The sequence below is a fragment of the Tenrec ecaudatus genome, chromosome 4, assembly GCF_050624435.1.
Source record: "Tenrec ecaudatus isolate mTenEca1 chromosome 4, mTenEca1.hap1, whole genome shotgun sequence".
NCBI lineage: Eukaryota > Metazoa > Chordata > Mammalia > Afrosoricida > Tenrecidae > Tenrec > Tenrec ecaudatus.
The window spans coordinates 187,603,244-187,620,832 of NC_134533.1; the positions used below are offsets into that span (position 1 = coordinate 187,603,244).

The 17,589-nt window shown below is 43.9% G+C and overlaps 1 non-coding gene across 1 annotated transcript; it reads left to right on the top strand.

Moving 5' to 3' along the window:
• The first annotated feature begins 1,375 nt into the window (after positions 1 to 1,375).
• LOC142447478 (U6 spliceosomal RNA) lies at positions 1,376 to 1,484 on the top strand. The gene has a single exon (XR_012784177.1). It is a non-coding gene; the product is annotated as a U6 spliceosomal RNA (small nuclear RNA).
• Positions 1,485 to 17,589: the final 16,105 nt, after the last annotated feature.

Below are 17,589 nucleotides of genomic sequence, written 5' to 3' on the forward strand. Positions count from 1 at the left end.
ACCTATTAAAATAAATAACAGTTTAAGATCACAAAGACCCTCCATAGGCTGCACCTGGAGGGTTCTACCTCCTACCGATACTGCCCAGGTACAGCACCGCCCTCACCCTGGGCCCCCGCCCCGTCGGTCACAGAATTGGTGGAGGGGATGGAGTCTCCCTCATTCTGTAATGCAAGACAGAAATTACCATAAAGACTCTCCATCCCCAAATTTCTAATTGGTGAAATTTGCTAGAATGCGCTTGTCTTTTTCCCCACCTGTGACTCACAGGCCTTTGTTTCAGGGACGCATGCCTGGCCTACGAGGATTCAAAAAAAAAAAGAGAGAGAAAATTCCCAATTTGTAATCCTGAAAGCATGTGAGGCCAGAGTAGGAGTAGCCAGATGTTCTAAAATTTCAAGAGAAACTGGAAATCCTAATTTTTTTTTTAAAGGCTGAGACCTCTTGATTAAACGTGTGTGTGAGACACATAACAAAAGATGCCCCAGTTCACGGGTTTTATGTGTGTGAGTCCAGTGTTCATTCTTTCTCGGGGTTGTGCAACCACTGACACCTCCCTTTTCTGGGTTGTTCCTCCCTTCTGAGCTTGGTCTTCCCACCCTCCAAGGTCCCAGTAGCTGTGGTCAATTGGATCTCATATACTAAACCCAACAATACACATCCAACAAGCCAAGTAGGCCTCTATCACAGGCAGAGCTGAACTGCTGTGGAGGGTGTCTGAACTGTAAGTCCTTAAATCTTGACAGGAACAAATATCTGCGAATGTGTGGACTACCATCAGACATATGGGCTAAATATCAGACATAAATCTGGTCTTGATCTGGACTGGGCTGGGATTTTTTGCCATATACAATTGCTCTTTTATAGAAAGCTCTTTCTTGTACATGAATGCCCCTGAGTTTGTTTCTCTAGTTAACCAGGCCTAATTTATTCAAGGTAGACATTTTTCACTAGTTGAGCCAAACTATTTTTCAGGTTGAAAAGACATCAAGTGGCAGGTTTAAGTTTTAAAGATTATTTCAGGGCAATAGTTTCATGATTTCATCCAGTCTCCATGGCTGCAGAAGGTCTGGAGCTCAGTTTTGTTCTACATCTCTCCCCTTTAGGTCTAGATTCTTCTATAGTACCTCAGAAGAATCTAACCCAGCAGCACCCAGTTCTGGTTCCAGGGCACAGGAGGTGTGGTCATGGAAGCAACCAGCTGCACATTTTATCTCTTCCTTTCATTCCAGACTTCAGGATTACATTTCACTTGGATCCGTAATCAACACCCCTGGAAGCAGAATTCCAGAAACCAAACCGTTTATTTATCACATTGGGCAAATGTGCTGCAAAAGGTTCCAAAGCAACAAGCTGTCCCTTAGAAGACTAACGTGTGCTCGCTTCGGCAGCACATAGAGACCAAAATTGGAACGATACAGAGAAGATTAGCATGGCCCCTGTGCAAGGATGACATGCAAATTTGTGAAGCCTTCCATATTTTTAATCATCAGCATATGGACCACTGATCTTTGACAAGGGTCCCAAAAACATCCAAGTGGGAAGCGGATGCCCTCTTTAACAAGTGGTGCTGGAAACAATGGATATCCACATGTAGAAAGATGAAACAAGACGTCTACCTCACCCCATGCACAAGAATAAACTCAAGGTGGATCATAGACCTAGAAGTTAAACCCCAAACCATCAGGACCATTAAGGAGGGAATCGGGACTAATCTCAGAGCACTGGCCCAGGGAGCTCATAGGCTCACTACAACAGGGAAGGGTACACACACAGGTGAATTGGAAATTGACAAATGGGATCTAATAAGAATAAAGTACCTGTGCACCTCGAAAGACTTCACCAAGAGGGCGACAAGACAACCCATAGACTGGGTGAGGATTTTTCATAATGACACATCGGACAAAGGGCTCATTACTAAAATCTACCACACCATCATGACCTGCAAAAAGAGGAAAACAGTTAACCCCCTAAGGAAGTGGGCAAAAGAACTGAAAAGAACTTTCACTAGAGAGGAGATCCATATGGCCAATAAGCTTATGAGAAAGTGCTCAAAGTCCCTAGCCTAAGAGAAATGCAAATCAAAACAACCATGAGATACCACCTAACACCCCCGAGGCTAGCCCAGATCAGCAAATCAGAGAGCAACAAGTGTTGGAGGGGCTGTGGTGAAGTAGGAACCCTCCTCCACTGTTGGTGGTCATGTAGAGTTGTACAGCCACTGTGGAAAGCAATCTGGAGATACTTAAAGCAAATGGAAACTGATCTACCTTATGACCCAGCCATCCCTCTACTGGGCATATACCCGGTGGAAGCAGCAAATAAAACATGACCAGTCATATACACTCCAATGTTTATTGCGGCACAATTCATAATCGCAAAGACTTGGAAACAGCCTAAGTTTCCATTGATAGACGAGTGGATTAGTAAACTTTGGCACATACACACAATGGAGTACTATGCAGCACTGAAAAGCACAGATGAGCACATGAAACACGTAATTTCATGGGAAGAGCTGGAAGGAATTATGTTAAGCGAGGTAACTCAGACTCAAAGGAACAGGTACGACATGAGTCCCCTGAGGTAAGTACAACCAGCATGACAGAAATAGAAGAATAAACATCCATCCCACAATAAACGGGAGGAAGCATAGATAGTTGGAGGGAGGGCAGGCCACACCTAGGGAGGTACATGGGAGCCCAGCATAAAGAAGGAGTAGTGGGGCAGGGGGAGGGCGAACCGGGATGGGGAGAAACCGGGTGGATGGTATGGGGGGGAACAGGGCACTAACCCACCCAGGGGAGAGTATTGGTTGTGTCCCCACAGAACTGGAACATGCATACGGACCCCACCATGACACACCAAACAAGGAGGGCAACATAAAATACGGAGGATTACACAAAGAGCCTGGACCATACACTGGCCCAATCCAGAATTAGCCCGACCCCCACAATCAAAGGGAGTACCACAGAAAATGAAAATAGATCGTCTGGTGTGGGAAAGGAACTGACCCACCACACCACACCCAGAAGGAAGCTGAAACAAAGGAAGGAGGAAGGACGGAGTGGGGTACACCTGGGCCCACCAAGCTCAGAAGACGATAGCCCAGATCAAAGAGCCCATCGTACAGAGAGGACCATTCAGCTGGCCACACTGCGAGATGCGACATCCTGCACCAACACATGGCTCTACACGGGACAGCACCTGAGACACAGTGGGGGATGTGCGACTGAGCTGACCCCACCACACTGAGGCAAACACTGGGGGCGTGCAATGGAGCAGCGGGGGGAGCAAAGCAAAGAGATCCCGAGGGAGTATAAAGGATGGACTTTGGGGCCAAGACATGGCACCCCACAAGACTCATCCGGAAAGCACTCCTAAAGGCCAACAAACAGACCTCGAACTACTAACAGAATATTTTTCTTTTTTTGCTGTCTTTTTGTTTTGTCTTTTATTGTTTACCTTGTAAATTTTGTATGTCAGTGGCTTTTTTGTCTATCAGAGTGTCGGTGTTACTGCTGTCGAAGCCATGTTCTTATGTGCCACTTGGGCGCTGTCAAAGTCATCTGCATGTGTATGCACATATTACTATGTCAGCAGGTCCACCTAGACACGATAGGCTGGACAAACAATGAGAGAAGAAAATAACGGGACCAATGGTCCTGGAGGGACATGAGCATGTGGGAAGTATGGGAAGGGAGGAGGTGTTGGCCAACACAGGGACAAGGGAACAGCGAGTGGTTCAAAACCAGTGCCAGGGAGGGGAAGGGAGGACTGGTAGGGAGTGACCCAAGGGCGAGGTAATTGAGAGGAATTACTGAAACCAGAATGAAGGCTGAACATGGTAGTGGAACAGGAGGAAAGCATAAGGAAATAGAGGAAAGGAGTAGGAGGCAAAGGGCATACATAGAAGCCTAAATATAAACATGTATACATGTAAATATATTTATGAATATGGGGAAAATAGACCTATGTGCATATATTTATAGGTTCACTAGTAGGATAGCAGGTGGACATTGGGCCTTCTCACGCACACTTCCTCAATACAATAGCACCTTGCCCAACTAAACGGTCATTCCATGATACCCACCTTCCCGACATGATCACTGAAGACAGACGTGTGTATAAGCAAACGTGGTGAAGAAAGCTGATGGTGCCCGGCTATCAAAAATATATAGCATCTGGGGTCTTAAAGGCTTGAAGGCAAACAAGCAGCCACCTAGCTCGAAAGCAACAAAGCCCACAGAGAAGAAGCACACAGCCTAAGTGAATACAAGGTGTTGAACGGACCAGGTAGCAGACACCAAGGAACAAAAACCATCACTGTGTGAGCACTTTCCTCACATAAATGCTGAAGATGAATGTGTGCATAAGGAAGTGTGGTGAAGAAGGCTGATGGTGCCCGGCTATTGAGAGATATAGCATCTGGGGACTTAAAGGCTTGAAAGTAAATAAGCGGCCATCTAGCTCAGAAGCAACAAAGCCCACAAGGAAGCAGCACACCAACATGTGCGATCGTGAAGGGGAGAGGGGACCAGGGGGGAAAAAATCACATCACCGTGAGTGAGGGGGAGTGCGTGATGGGGACCCAATGCCCATCTGTAGACAGCCAGACATCCCTGGCAGAGGGGTAGTGGGGAGATGAGTCACTCAAGGTTCGGTGTAGAAACAATGTAACTCAAAACCTTCCTCTAGTTCTTGAATGCTTCCTTCCCTCCCAATTATCATGATCCCAATTCTACTTTACGGACCTGGTTAGACCAGAGGATGCATAGCGGTGCAGTAGGGATCTGGAAACACAGGGAATCTAGGACGGATGAACCCCTCAGGGCCAGCGGTGAGAGTGGTGACACCGGGAGGGAAGGGGGTGTAGAAAGGGAGAATGGATCTTGGAGATCTATGTGTAACCTCCTCTTGGGGGATGGGCAATGGGAAGGTGGGTGAGGAGAGATGCCGGGCAGTGTAAAATAAGATAAAATAATAATTTATAGACTATTAAGGGTTCAGAGGAGAGGGGGAAGCGGGGAGGGAGGTGAAGGGGATAAAAAGGAAACCGAGCTGATTCCAGGAACCCAAGTGGAAGGCGAATTTTGAGAATGACGAGGGCAACCAATGTATAAGGGTGCTTTACTCAATTGTTGTATGTATGGATTGTGATAAGAGTTGTATGAGCCCCAATAAAAAGATTTATTAAATTAAAAAAAAGAAAATAAGAGAAGACACATACACAAAAAAGACTAATGTGCACAAATCCAAGCCATGATACTTTCTCTTAAAAAAAAAGTTATTGACATGCAATTCACGTCCTAGCCTCCTACTTCTCAGTGGTCTGAACAGATCAGAAAGAGTTGCGCACTCATACCACAATCAGCTGTCGAACACCTTCCTCAGTTTTGTACTTATTGTGACCAACTCTTCGTTTCCCCCAGCTCCCCTATCATAACCCTCAGACGCCACAAAATACCCACACACTCACCCAGCCTGGATTTCCTCTGACCCAGGATGACTTTCGAGAACCATTTGGAGGATGTTAGATTCCTTCCTTTTTTTTTACTCTTTCTTTTACTGATATATAATTAGCATATCATACCATTTGATGGTTCAGGCAGATCAAGAAGGGCTGTGCAGTCATCGTCATAATCAATACTGCAGACACCCCCCCTTTTCTTCCACACATTGGTGTTCATTCCCCTTCCCTCTCCATCTGTGTCCCCACATAATAATCAATCCCATTATTAGCTTCATGTTTCCATCAAGCCCAGTCTCCCTATACAAGGCTAGGGCATACACCGAGCAAGGGACCATCAACAGTGGCCATTCAAAATTGATAAAGAGCTCAATCTAACAGACAGCAGTGAATAGTAAAGTTTAGAGTAAATTCCCCTTGGGTCTGTAGGGAAATCATATTGCAAGATTTTACATTGCAGCCGGAATACGGTTGCTAAATTCTCCTTTATAATGTCCATACCTGGTTTTTGGTTATTGTGGTTTCTAGCTGATATATACTGGAGAGTCACTGGATGCTCACCTCAAGTAGTGACCCTGTAAATGGATTTTGTGCTACCACTATTAGATAGAGTTTTCTGCATTCCAGGTATTTAGGACCACTGGTACTATTCTTTTTTCCCCCTTCTTTTCCAAATTTGGATCTTAATATTCGTTGCCTTTAGATTACACAGACTGGTGTGCTTCCCATGTAGACTAAGCTGACTCCCCACTAAAATAACTGCTTGTTTGATACAAGACTATAAGAACCCAGATGCTACTGTGCATGATAACTGGGCACCATCTGGTTTCTTCACCCCACTCTGGTACTCATATCTTCAGGGACCTCCTCATGGAGGCGGGTACCAGGCAGGGCCATGTTATAAGAATGAATTGATCTTATATTAGGACTATGATCAAGTGATAGCTTTAAATCCATTCTTTTAACTGTTGTTTCTATAAGTCCTTTTAGCATGGTAGGTCATAAATCAATACCTTTGGGTTCAAAGCAGTTCCATTGCTAAGAATGTTATTTTAGTCAATATTATAGTATTATTGACCAGAGAATTTCACATGTATGTAGGAATTTTCAGATTCCGCTACCTGAGTAGTTAGCTTGTATGAGACTGGCTGCTAGTTACACATATTTTGGGGGGTTGGAGATGCGCTAATACTTTCAGGAACTCTTACTTGTGGGGGCAGAGCCCTTTCTAGTGGACTAACCCTTGTCACATAAAGGGAGAGAGGGTGTGAAGTGAGCAAACACCTGTTAGACCTCGGTCACTATTACTCAGGTATCCTCAGAGCAAGAGGGGCAAACCCACCCATAGACCCCCGAGTATTCTTTCCATGGTCTTCAAAGTCCAGTTCACACAGTGGAGTGTTTAATTTGCATCCTTCTGGTGTGGCCTATGGAGGGTGCTGTCCAAGCTATGGTATTTTCAATGGTCTTACACGCGCTTGAAAGCCGGACAATGAATCAGGAAGACTGGAGAAGAATTGATGCCATTGGATTGTGGTGCTGGAGAAGAATATTGAATAGACCACGTGCTCCCAGAAAAACATGGAGCCCTGCTGGGTGGCACTGTGGGTTAGTGCGGAGCTGCTGACCACAAGGTTGGTGGTTCAAATCCACCAGCCCCTCTTCAGGCAAACAATGAGCCTATCTACTCCAGGAAAAATGTCCCATCTCAGAAACCCGGAGGAGCAGTTCCACTCTGTGCTGTAGGGTCACCGTGAGTGTTATGGTCTCAACAACAATGGATTGAACCAAAATAAAAACCAAATCTCTCTTGGATGAAGCACAATCAGAATGTTCCGAAGAGGCCTCTTCACATCCTTTGGCTATGTCACCTGAAGGGATCAGATTCTGGAGGACACCACACTGGATAAAGCAGAGCATCAGTAAAAAAGAGGATGATCATCAATGAGATGTATTTCTCTGTTGCTTCAGGCAAATAGAGCCCAATTATTATGCCTTGCAAGCTTTTATGACTCCAGGCACTGGTTTCTTCCAGTCTGGTGCAAAGGAGAATTAAAACCAAAGGCTTAGGCAAGCAATTAATCCATAAGACGGATGGCACATGTGAACCACAGCCCCGTGAAGCCTGGAACCAGAACGTGGTGGTGCCTGGCTACCACTACCTGCTGCTCTGACCAGGACACAACAGAAGATACCAGTTAGAGTGAGAGGAAAACATTATCTTCATCCGGGTAGACTAGAGAAAAAAATTCATGGATACTCATGTGCATAAGAAAGAGCTTTATATAAAAGATAGATTGTATATTGAGAAACAGCCCAGATCAAGTCCATAAGTCCAATATTAGCCCATGTGTCTGATACTAATCCATAAATTCCTCTTTAGCCTCATGCAGCCATGCAATGATGCCGAATGCAGGAAGATCACAAGCCAGTGGGTGGAAAGTCTTGTAGATCCAGTGGCGGTGGAGGGATCTCAGTGCTGGTGTGGGTCTCCACATGGCTCCTCCAGCTCCAGGGCTCTGGCTCCATGACTGTGTCTCCATGTGGCTTGTCAACAGGAATGTCATGCAGGGAGATGAAACAAAGAGTGTGGGTCTGGCCTCCAGTAAGCTATTTGTCTCCATAGCACTTCCAAATGAGTCCATCAAGCTGTGACTTGATGGACAGCCTAAACTCCACCCCTTCACTCTTAATAGTCTCAAGTTGACATCAGATTATGTAACTACCGCAAACATAGAATGAAACTCAAATTCATAAAAAAGGACAGTCTGCCCCAAGGAAGACTATCACCTGAGCACACCCTGTAACCTGGAACTGCAGCCACTCCTGTAAGTCACCGTTCAGTCAAAGAAGAGACTGACCTAGAAAATAAACCACATCTGGGAAGAAGAGCCTCCTTAGAATGATGAGATTATATGAGACCAAATGGACAGCATTAATGTAAAGGCAAAGATGAGCAGGGAAACAGAAGGCTGGAGACAGGGGAGAAAAGGGGAGAGAGAGGGCACATTGCCAGGATGTCAACCCACGTTACAAAACAATTTATGTCTGACTTGCTAAGTAGGAACTGAAGTCATCATGTAAATGTTCACCCAAAGCACAGTCCCAACCCCCAAGCCCATTTCCAACGAATAAGTCCCAACTCATTGTGACCCAGTATAGGGGTTCTGAGACGGTAAATCTACGTAGGAGCAGATAACCTCATCATTCTCCCTGAGAAGGGCTGAACCAGCAGCCCAGTGCCTACACCAGAGTGCTCTCAGAGCTGCTTGAAGCTCAATACAATGTTAGCAAAACAACAACAACAAAAACAAACCCCAGGCAACATGCAATGAATTAGTAGGTCGTACAGAAGCACTAAACACATTAGCAGTCCCCATTAGATGTCCATGAAACCATGACTGGAAACTCCAAGCCAATGTACCAAATCCATCAAGTGTTTGGTTGTACATAAGTAACCTCAGCAAGTACTTTAAAAAATTGATTGTGCAACCTTTAACCAATGCAACGTTTTCATCATCACAAACGGACGCTCAGTACTCTAAAAGCAATAGCCCCTCACTGCTCGCCCTCTGACCACTGGTAACCACTAAGAAACGTGGTCTCTATGCATTTGTCTTTTTGCGCATAACTGAGGTCATATAATGTTCTTCCTTTTATGATGGGCTTATTTATTTCATTCAGTATTATGTCTTCATCCCTATTGTCACGTGTTATCAAAACCTCATTTCTTCTACTGGTTGAATAGTATTCCATTGTGTACCCTGTTTTATGAAATCTCTTGATTTTTAAGCATTGGCACTCAATGACAACATCTATGAAAATACAGTGAGGTCAGACAGACAGACCTGAGGCGGAGGCTCCATGGTGTGGCTTCTATTCGTCTATTGCTGCCAGTGTTGTCTGCTGGGTGCTGCTGGACCCACACGACTGCTATCCACATGTGCCAATGATTGGGGCTCGGAAGTCGATTCCTAGGCCTTTTCCCATGGTCTGTTTTACCTGGAAGCTGGACTGACTCTATTTGGCATCAGAGAGCAACATGCAAACCACAGACAGGCAGGCGGTGGCCACGCAGGAAGTGCACTGATTAGGAATTGAACCCAGGTCTCCTCCATCAAAAGTGAGAATTGTACCCCTGGCCCACTGATACTCTCGTGACTTTTCCCTGGAAGCTTCTAATTCTCTTGCACGTCCTGTCCTCAATACTACGTAGATTCCACCAAGTTCAACCACCACCTTGGGCACCTCAGACGTGCTGAATCTTGGAACCCTCATGCTGGCATTTTAGGCTTTAACATTTCAGTGTACGTTTTGGACTTCCTGGCCCCTCTGCTCTAGACGGTCCCGTCTACCTGAGGTGGATCCTGCTCCAGTTCCCAATTCCTCTTCCAGAAGTCGGACAGATGACCTGACTCCAGAGCACTTTCTCACAGAACACGGACCACTGACGTGACCCCTTAGGAACTGACTCTGACAGATCCTTAGACCACCCCCCCCCACCCCTAACCCCCCACTAGCCCTTCCACTTAACTCACATTCTATGCAGGCCTGGAATTTTCCAACAGAAGTCATAGTTTCTTATTTTATAAGACACCCTCTGTGGTCACTTGCCTCCAACAACAGCCACCAACGATCCGTTCTACTTCTGACTGGGCAGTCCACTTCTCTCATCAAGAATTAGGATCAATTTCCCCTTCTTCTTGAGTCTGGGTGTTTTCTTGTGGCTTTCTTTGACATAGAGAAACGTAGTAGGAGTGGTGTTGTACCAGTTTCACCCAAGAAAGGCCTGGCAGCTTCCACTTTTACTGTTAGAAGCCAGAGGCACCATGCTGGGAGCAAGCCAAAGCGAACCCGGTGCAAAGGCCGTGTGGAGGACAACCCAGGGGTGTCAGCCAGTGGCTCCACCCCAGTCAACAACTGCTTTCAGTCACACAAGTGACTCCAAGGGAGACCACAGAAGAGGAATAAACCACTGCTGTTTTAAGCTATTAAGTTTGTGGTTTATTCCATAGCAATGGATGGCTGAACAACCTATCCCTAGTTACAACCAGTCCTGGCCTGTTTTGTTGTTTGTTTGTTTGTTTTTTACTACTTATGCTCATATTTCAATGGCTGTGCTCAGTTAGTGTTAGGGTATGGACTGGAAAAGAGGTGAATTGAATTACTGAACAAAAATCACATGAGAAATATCTTCAAATTCATGTCTTCCAGGCTCTCTTAGCCTTTATTCTTAATGTTCATGTATGTTGGGAACTAATGGACAGACACCACATGAGCAAGTTATTATCTCTTTTGGGAGATGCAAGCTATGTAGACTAAGACTTGAGACGACATTTACTCTGTTGGAAAATCTCGCTGTAACTAGATTCCTAATGTGCTGCTCTCTTAGTTCAACTACGAAGACATACAAATAATTGTCACACTGAGATTCTTGGGAGCAAGGGTGTCGCTAGAGGCACCGCACACCATTTCTGCTCTCAGAAGAGCCGCACGAGTGCAGTCAGCTAACTTTCACTGTGTCATGTTTAGATTTGGAAAGAGGTCATGTGGAGCGGTTCAACAATGGGCTTGAAGTCAGCATTGGTAGGTTCCAGGCAGAGCTGATATACCAGTATTTCTTGATGTTGAGATTGTGTCATTCTTTCGTGGCAGAGGAGACACTGTATGTAATAGGAGACACTGGAAGGCCATGACTTGGCATATATATGTTCTGAGGCAAGGCCTTGCCTGACTCATCTTTCTGTCTCCTGCAACACCCTGGTGATCAGGGTGTGCTAAACCCCATTGACCTTGATCCTGGGTGTCCAGCACATTGTCTTGAGTACAGACACCTGGGTTTATGCCCTGGGCTCTCTTCCCTGACTGTGTGATGCTGGTCAAATTGTCAACTATTTGGAAGCATCCGTTTTCTGATCACTGAAATGGGGCTATTAGTACTTTGAACTATTACTATGGTTATTTAAACAACAATCGATACTTTGTATCTGAAAGAGTTTCAGAAATATGGAAAAGATGAATGTAAAAACCCAATAGCTTGGAAATGGCTAAAATGTTATTGTTATGATTAAATGTCCTTTTGTCTCTGTTGAATTCTATTTCTGGATTGAATGCACCTTACTCAACTTAGGAAAAATGACATCGCAGGAAGCTGGTCGAAGGCTTCACCTTGACCACTACTGGCCTTGGAAGAAGTACGGCCACAACGTCCCATAGAAGCGAGGAGGGTGAGACTTTGTCTCGTGTACTTTGGACATGTTGTCAGAAGAGACCAGTCTCTGGGAAAGGGCATCATGCTTGGTAAAGTGGAGGGGCAGATAAAAAGAGGAAGACCCTGGACAAGATGGATTGACACAGTGGCTGCAATGATGGGCTGCAACATGGCCAAGGAGAGGGTGGTGCAGGGCCGGGCAGTGATTCATTCTGCTATACATAGGGTCGCTATGAGTTGGAACTGACTGGACACCACCTAACAGCAATAACTTATGGGCTCTGGGTTGTGGGAAAAATCTTAATCTTTAGGTACCTCAGTTTCCCCAGGGGTTGCAATTTTAATATTCTGATTTTCTATACCACTCTTTCCTTAGAAATATTCTACAGAATGCTATTCTTAGGCATTTTGAATGTATCAGACATTAAGAAATGGTTGCCCGCTTATGGCTGAGGTACATCTGGCCAAGGAAATAGATACATTTATTAAAGTTATATTCATTGAACTATTCATATATGTCACATTCTTATGCAGGTTTAAAATATATCGGAAACTCTGTGAATGGAAAGATGTGAAAGTGCACCATTAGTCTTACATATATTTTTAAAAAGAGCTCCGCTCCAGGGCTCAAACACTACTGTCCCACAGAATCAAGAATGGTATCAATGATTAAATATTATGATTGGGCTAACCCCAAAGAAATAATTCCTGGATCTAATTATGTTTTAAAACAGAGGTCACATGACAACTGTTTTTAGTGAATTACTTTCTACTTGAAGATTTTACATCGGCGTGCCTAAGACTTCAAACCGTATGCTTCTTCCAATGGAGATTTCACAATTGGTATTGGTGTGAAGGACTGTCTTAATTCAGTTCCTTCTCTATTGGGCCCTGTGTCTCGGGAAAGAACATTCAGTCTTTTGAGGATAGAAGCTGTTATGACCTGTTGGATTATGAATAATCCGTGCTGTTCAGAAACCTTGCTCTATTGAAAACACCATTTTAAAGACATCCTCTGTGTGTGACTACTATTTCCTATGTCCTACACAAAGAGCGAGCTCTGCCCTCTTGGCATTGATGTCGTTCTTTGGTTGATGTCTCCTTCAACAGGGAAATGCCGCATGCCACAACTCCTGATCCGAAAAAGAAAGTGAGCTACCAGCATTTTGTTTTGCTAACTGGGGATGGGTTGGACGAAGAGAGAGAGAGCTGTGACATCATTTGCAATTGTCAGAGACAGCCAGGGTTTGCCCTAAGCCTCTGCTGTTTTCAGGTAACATCTACACGTCTTCTTTCCCTCCAATCACTTCACGACTTGCTTAGCTTTAAGTCTTCCCAAATGCAGTGGTCAAGAGGTCACCAACCCAGCCAGTTAAACAATGGAGGTTAAAAACAGCCACGATGGGGTGGAACTTCCAGAATGGTGAAGTTAGACACTCAGCAAAATAACAAATTAAAAACTGGCGTAAACGACAGAAAAGAAGCACCGTGAGGGCTCTGGAAATCGTTCTAAGGTTATACAGCATATGGAGAGAAATCCGTCAAGAAAATCAGTTCAGCCTGGGTAACAGCAGCAAGAGCATGTGGCATTTGAGCCACTGTCACGGCCTTACCCAGGCACGGCACTGCCGTCCAGCTGTTTCCAACGCAAAGCAAGCCTACAGGGCAGAGCAGAGCTGCTTCCAAGACTCTCTTTACAGGAACGTCTAGCCTCAGCTTTCTCCTGCAGAGCAGCTGGTGGGTTTGAACCACCCGCTTTGCAGTTAGCAGTCTGATGCTATCCCACTATGCCACCAGGGCTCCTTACTTAGAGCACCCCAATCTATGACAGGAGCTACTCTCAACATTCGTCGCCCAGAAGACAGTGTGGGGGAAGGGGACTGCTCCCCCTCTTTCCAGCTTCCAATCAGAGGGTATGGTTTCACCTGGAGTGACTGTTGGTGTTTCTCAGCGCCCCTGCCATGGTTGGAGAAGTTCTGTTCTGGAAAGGATCATCGTGGAAGCGTTACTCCAGATGCAACACATGGACCAGAAGAGGAGGGAACATCTCCCGACTCGTTCTACGAAACCAGTGTTACTCCAAGATCCAAATCAGATAAAGACAGTGCAAGAAAGGAAAATGAAAGACCAGTACCCCTTAGGAACAATAGACCCCCAAATTGTCAGCAGAATACGAGCAAACCAAATACAGTAACAGATAAGAGAATTATACATCACGGGCCAGCGGGGTTTATTCTAGGAATACAAGGCTGGTTACACGGGAAAATCAATGAATGTAATACGCACTATTAATAGAATGAAGCATTCGTATTGGAAAGGAACAATCCAAATGATTGCTATTTGCAGATGGCATGATCTTGTACACAGAAAGCCTTACGGAATTTATTAAAGAATTATTAGAACTAATAAACCAGTCCAGCAAGGTTACAGGATAAAAGATGAATATACAAAAATGAATTGTGTTTCTATACACTAGTAATGAACGTTCTAAAATTGAAACAAAGAAAACAATTTCCTTTACAGTATTTTCTTCAGAAAAAGACAATACTTAGGCAAAGTTTTAACAATTACTACAAAATCATAGAAACATTTGTTGAACAAAAACACCAAAATATGTACGTTAGTCCTCAAAGTGATGTCCTCGCTTTTCAACACATGAAGTGGGTCTTGTGTACCAGATTTTCACGATACAACCCATCATTTGTTTTATTGGCTGCTGCTTCCACGAGCATCGATTGTGGATCTCGGAAAATAAAATCTGTGACAACTTCAATCTTTCCCCTTATCCCGATGCTCTCCACAGATCCAGTTGTAAGAAGAGTTCTTGGTTTTCTTTACATTTAGACGCAATCCATATGGAAGACTGCAGTTCTTGACTTTGACAGCAACTGTTTCAAGTCTTCCTTTCTTTCAACAAGGAAGGTTTTCTAACTCCGTGTCTTTGCACATTTCATTACAATACTTTGTTTCTCAGTTGCCCTTTGAAATGTTCTGTTTGACTCTTACATCAATATTTCTCCCGCTTCCTTTAGCGTGATCAAGAGCAAGTTTCAGAGTCTCTTCTGACATCCACTTTGATCTTTTCTTTCCTATCTTTTAAATGATTTTTTGCTCTTTCTTCATGTTGATGTTTTTGATGTCATCCCATAGCTCATCAAGTCTTCTTATCATTAGTGTTCAATGATTCAAATCTATACTTGAGATGTTCTTGAGTCTCAGGTGGGATATACTCAAGCTCATATATTGGCTTTTGTGGACTTGTTTTAATTTTCTTCAACTTCAACCTCAATGTACAGATGAGTAATTGCTGGTCTGTTCCACAGTCAGCCTCTGGCCTCGCTTTGGCTGCTGATAGTTCTTCATAGTCTCGTCCCACAGATGTAGTCACTTTGTTTCCTGGGTAATCCTTTCAGTGAGTTCCATGTGAACAACTTTATGTTGTTGACAAAAAGTATGTGCAAGGAAGAAGCTGTTGGTCATGTGATCTCCAGCTTTGTATCTATCACCAAGGTCATATTTTCCAAATCATCTTCCTTCCTCTTTGTTTCCAACTTTCAAATTCCAATGGCCAATAATTATCAATGCATCTTTATTGCTTGTTTGGCTTGCCCTTGGATCTCCAGTTCTTTTAACTTGAACCAGCAGCCTGCTATTTTACCTATTGACTGTGGGTTGACTTGCTTCTTCACTGAGAGGCCCGGTCTCTGACCTACTGATGTTGGGTTCATTAGCTCCTGCAACTACATGAGTCAAGAGATGCCTCTAGTCTCCTCTCAGGCCTAGACTTAGAATTGCCTGTCCTTACAACTATGTGGGTAATTTCCTTGATATGAACCTCTCACTAGAGAGCCACATATGAAAGCATTTTTGGATTTGTTTCTCTAGAGAATTCCGCCTGAGAAAGAGGCTTAACTTTGTCTTCTGAAAATTTCTGTTCATCACGTTTCCTGCATGATTTCTTTTATTTGCTTGAGCTACTCTGTGAGCATGAGCAAGTTTCAGAGTCTCCTCTGACATCCTCTTGGTCTTTTCTCTCTTTTTAAGGCCCTTTTGCTTTCTTCATGTGTGACGTTCTTGGTGTCACCCCACAGCTCATCAGGTAGTGCTTAAGGCGTGTCAAATCTATTCTTGAGATGGTTTTTATTTTCACGTGTGATACATTCACTTGTGGACTTGTTTCCATTTTCTTCAACTTCAACCTGAACTTCTATGTGAGAAATCAATGGTCTCCTTCAGTCATACCCTGGCCTCATTTATTGATGATATTGAGTTTTTTCATTGTCTCTTCCAACTGATGTAGTAAATTTGATTCCCATGTATCCCGTCTAGTAAGATCCACGAGTATAGTTCCCATCTATGTTGTTGACAAATGTTATTTACAATGAACAAGTGGTTGGTCTTGCAAAATTCTATCGTGTGGTCTCAAATTTCATTTATAGTAGCAAGACCATATTTTCCAACTACCGTTCCTTCCCCTTTGTTTCCAACTTTCACATTCTAATCACCAGTAATTATCCATTCATCTTGATTGCATGCTTCATCAATTTCAGAATGAATAAGCTGGCAGAGTCTTTCAGTTTCCTCAGCTTTAATTGTTGGTGTGTAAATTTGAATAATTGTTGCATTAGCAGGTATAGATGTTATTCTACCACAGACAACATTGTGCTGCAAGCGAGATCGTGAAACGTTCTGTTTTTGACAGTAAGTGTGATGGCATTCCTCTTGAATTAGTCATTTCTGGCAGAGTAAGCAGCACCAAAGCATTTGAGCGAACTCATGGGTTCTCACGCTTATTTTGGTCTATTGTCCATTCCCTTTTTCATAAATAAAATTACTCATCATTCCCTGTTAATTAAAAAGTTTTGTGCTATGGCTTATAATCAATACGGTTTTGCAGCCACCTGGGTCATTTCTGGACCCCCACCCCAAGAGAAATGTCACCCATTTTTGGAAACACTGAGCTACCTAATGTCTAGGCTATCAATCTTTATGCATTCCATTTCATTTGTGACAACTTCCGATTTTACTAGATTCCTACTTTGTACCTTCCTTCTGTGCTCCAATTACTAATGGATCTTTGTATCTGTTTCTGTTCATTTTGAGTTGCACTCCTCAACAAAAGAAGGCCCTGAGAGATTTAGTCCAGCCACATCACTCAGGTTGACCTTTGTTTGAGGAGATAGCTAGCCCCTATTTGATGTTCTTCCAACCTGAGTAGTTCATCTTCTGACATTATGAGGGGGTACCCCCCCAAATCCGATTTTTCCCCCAAAAGCTATGTATTATTTTAAAAAAAAACACCAAAAAAACCTTATCGCCTTGAAAGTACCCTCCATTACACTTAATACATCTGTCAAATCAGCAGTTCCTTTTTGGAAACATTTCTCAGACTCATCTATTTGGATGGCTGACAGCACCTCCGTTGTTTTTTCCTTCATCTCTTCTCCGTCATCAAATCTCTCTCACTTCATGCCCCTCTGCACTCGAGGAAACAAAAAGAAGCCGCATGGAGGGAGGTCAGATGAGGCAGGTGCCGTGGGGCAAGAGAGGCATAAAACCGTGCACTGAGATGGCTGAGCAGGTGCATTGTTTTGGCGGTAAAACCAGTCTCACATTTGCCATAAATCAAGCTTTTTGGGGGGTTAAACACTGTTATACTATCTTTTCAGAACCTCTAAATAGAAAGCCCGATTAACAGTTTGACCTGATGGAATGAACTCCAAATGCATTTCAAGTTGACATTTTCATCCATGTGAAAAATTGGGGGATGTCCAGAATGAGGTTTGTCATCAATCGACATTTCACCGTTTTTGAAACAAGAAAACCACTGGTACACTTGTGTTTATCACAAAGCGCTGTTGTTGTAAGCTGTGTTCAACATCACAACAGTTTCTGCAGCATTTTTCCCAAG